Source organism: Otolemur garnettii, unplaced genomic scaffold (assembly GCF_000181295.1).
Source record: "Otolemur garnettii isolate 467f Iridium unplaced genomic scaffold, OtoGar3 scaffold00026, whole genome shotgun sequence".
Classification (NCBI taxonomy): domain Eukaryota; kingdom Metazoa; phylum Chordata; class Mammalia; order Primates; family Galagidae; genus Otolemur; species Otolemur garnettii.
In genome coordinates this window covers 4,459,956-4,463,731 of record NW_003852421.1, presented here as the reverse complement: position 1 = coordinate 4,463,731, position 3,776 = coordinate 4,459,956, and positions in this window count along the sequence as shown.

The window sequence follows — 3,776 nt, the reverse complement described above, 5'->3', positions numbered from 1 at the left end:
GAGAGCTGGATTTTTGTCTTTGGGACACCTGTGCAAACTTTGCCTCTCCCTCTGGAAGGCTGTGCCAGAGAATTTGCTCTTTGTTCTCCATCTCCAGCCTCCCAGGCAGGAGCACGGAAGTCCATCCCAGAGACTCATCTTACAGAGATGCTGGGAGAGCAAATCTAGCAAATGCCCCAGGCCTGCTCACTGCTTCTTCCCTGGAGGCACTGACCACAGGCAGCAGGCACAAGGAGTGCTTGTTCAGAAATGAGAAGCAGCCACGAAGCTGCCACAAGAAGGAAGGGGGACGCTAACCAGAGCTGGGCTTTCCAACAAGGCAGGAGCTCACAGCTTTCCACTTTTCACCAAACAAACAGAACAAAGCAAACAGAAGCACCGAAAACACCACCACAAAGGCCCTGGCTGTCCTCCAGAGTCCAATTAATTACCACTTGGCTTAGGTGCCAGGGGAACACTCAGGGCTGAATGCTCAGGTGATGTCACAGCCCCCACCCCACAGTCCTGCCCTTTGAGCCAGCACCTTCACCTAACTGGGCGGCCAGCTCATCCAACTCCAGTCTCAGCTCCACCACTGCACACAGAAGTCCCATGTCCAGAATAGGGAGTGGCTTCCTGAGGAGTCAAGGAGGGTGTGACAGCAAACCAGCTCCTCCTGCTGTTTTAGGCCAGGGCAGAGTTGGCCCGGGTAAAACTGCACAGTCAGTAAGTTTGGCTTGGGAACTACACCCTTTCTCTCCTTTCTGGGCTTCTCTTTACTTCACTCACACAACACCCCTTCCACTGCCTGCCATGGAAACAAGCCATTTACAATTTAGTGTGATTCTACCTCCAGTTGAGATAAAAGCCCTCATGTGCTCTTGATAGCATATTTCCAACAGCTAAGCGTTAGAGGTGAAGGTCATTTCCACAGTGATCCTCCTCTCCTCTCTAAGGGCTGTGCTAGGGACTTAAAGATCACTTTGCTCTGGAGTGGGTTTTTAAGTTCCAAATAATCCTATTTGTCAAAGAACACTTAACTCATTTTAAAAGAGGGTAACAAAGAAATGAAACAACAAACACCACAGTGAATCTTAGGGGAGGATTAATGCCATTTGTAGGCAATACAATTATGAGGGCCAGGCAAGGTTGCTCAGTCTATAATCCTAGCATTTTGGGAGGCTGAGGCAGGAGGATTGCTTGAGGTCAGGAGTTTGAGACCAGCCTGAGCAAGGGCAAGACCCATCACTACCAAATCTAAAAAATATTAGCTGGGAGTGGGCAGTGCCTGTGGCTCAGTGGGTGGGGTGCTGGCCCCATATACCGAAGATGGCAGGTTCAAACCCAGCCCTGGTCAAACTGCAGCAAAAAAATGGCTGGGCGTTGTGGTGGGCACCTGTAGTCCCAGCTATTCAGGAGGCTGAGGCAAGAGAATTACCTAAGCCCAGGAGCTGGAGCTGTGACACGCCACAGCACTTTGCCTAGGGCGATAGAGTGAGACTGTCTCTACAAAAAAAAAAAAAAAAAAAATTAGCTGGGAATGTTGGTGTGCACCTGTAGTGAGGTTGAGGCAGGGGGCTTGCTTGAGCCCAGGAGTTTATGGTTGCAGTGGGCTATGATCATGCCAGGGCAACAGAGTGAAACTATGTCTCAAAGAAAATTAAAAAACAAAAATAATAATATAATTATGATAGTCCTGATGTGCCATGAGAAAGCCACAGGTTAAAGGCAGTAAACAACTTACTGGAGCATCAAAACTACTTCACGGAAATTTAAAACTTCAAAAAATTTGACAAGAATTCATTACAAAGTAGAATGAAAAATTCACATGGATTCATCTTTTTTTCCAAGGGAAAACAAGAGATTTGAAAGAAACCTCATTCCTGGAAGTGGAGTGGATGGGAATTTGGGGTGACATTCTTCCATCTACTGAGTAGAAACGTGAGGAGCAACTAACAAAATATTGCTGGCAAAACCTGGGTATTTTATACTTCCTTTTATTTATTGTTAAGAAGTCCCATTGTCCTACACATACTATATATTCTGCATTTAAACTAATTGAAATGGCAATTTTACCTTTTTTGTTACTTTTGTTCTTCAGAAAGAATTAATGTTCCTGAATATGAAATTAAAGAAGAAATCCTATGGGATGGTCGTCAGGACACCGGCGGCTGGAGGAGGTGGAGTCCACCATGCTGGAGGTGGTGTGCATATGGAGCCCCAGTATAGACAGTTTCCTCAGCTGGCCAGGTACCAGGTGGTCCTGGGTGAGATCTTCAGCGCAACCACGTGGTTCTGGATTCTCTGGCGCTTTCAGCATGACTCAGATGCTGTGTTGGGTCACTTTCCACATCCAGATCCTTCCCGGGGACAGATGAAGAATTAGGTATCCTTCCTGATGATGAAGACTAAAGACTCCGCAAGAGCCAGGTGAGATTTTCAAGATACTACAGACTTTGGGTTGTACATTAACCTTGCAAATTAAAGTGATTTGGTCAAGAATGAGGAAAAAAAAAAAGAAATCCTAGCGCTCTGGGAGGCTGAGGCGGGTAGATTGCTTAAGCTCACAGGTTGGAGACCAGCCTGAGCAAGGGCGAGATCTCGTCTGTAAAAATAGCCTGGGTGTTGTGGTGGGCGCCTGTAGTCCCAGCTACTCAGGAGACTGAGGCAATAGAATTGCTTGAGCCCAAGAATTTGAGCTTGCCATGAGCTATGATGCCACGGCATTCTACCAAGGGCTACAAAGTGAGACTGTCTCAAAAAAAAAAAAAAAAAAGATTGGCGTACACAGAAGGAATGGCTTGCCTATTCCTTTGTATTTTCTATCCTACAAATCACACTTAGAAAAAAGTAAAAATTGGTGAAATTAATGTTAACATGTGATTTGGCCCAAAATATTACCATCTCAACATGATTCAACATTTTAAAATTATACATTTCTTTTATACTGTCTTCAAAATTCAGTGTGTATGTTACACTTACAATCCTGACTAGCCACACTACAAGTGCTTGGGCGTCACATGTGGCTACTGGCTCCCATTCTAGCAGCTCTCGCACTATCAGAGACTTTTATCTGTTCAATATAACCATTTTATAGATGAAGAAAGTGAAGCCCTGAAAGATGAAATGAGTCTTAGCAAGTTAACAGCATTGTCAAACTTGCAGTCTAAGGCCACTTTCAAGTCTATTTTTGTTCTTCTTCTTTTAATAAAGTATTTGTATTTTTTTTTGGTCATTTTATTAATTAACCATTAGGGTCTTCCAGTAGGGGAGAGAGATTGAACTCCACTCCCTGTGTATTATTTTAAAGCAAAATAACTCCTGATTAGATAACTACAACCTCTGGAAAACGTTGAGGAGTTAGTTCTCCCGAATCCTTTAATACGGATTAATTTAAAAATCAGCTACCAAACATGAGCCCATCAGGATCAGTCAGTGTGATCCTTCTGTAACCGGAATGCGTGTCCCATGCAGTCTACAGTTCTGGCGCTCGGCAGCCTATCCGCCTTACTCAAAGTACAGTTAATAATCAGAACTCAAGAGCACACCTCCCTCTAGAGGAGGAAAAATCATTGCAAGGACAGTGAACAGAATTCCTACCACAAAATTATAACAGCAGAGTTAAAAGTTGCCTTATATGTGATTCAATTACAAAGCAAACCTCACTTATTGCACTTTAAATACATTTATTTTTAGTAAAAAAGGCTTTTTAAAGAGAATAATAATTCCAAACTTGCCCCTGATGTTTGAAGAGTCTTTTTCTAAATCATTGCTCTCATAGACTTTTTTTTTTTTTT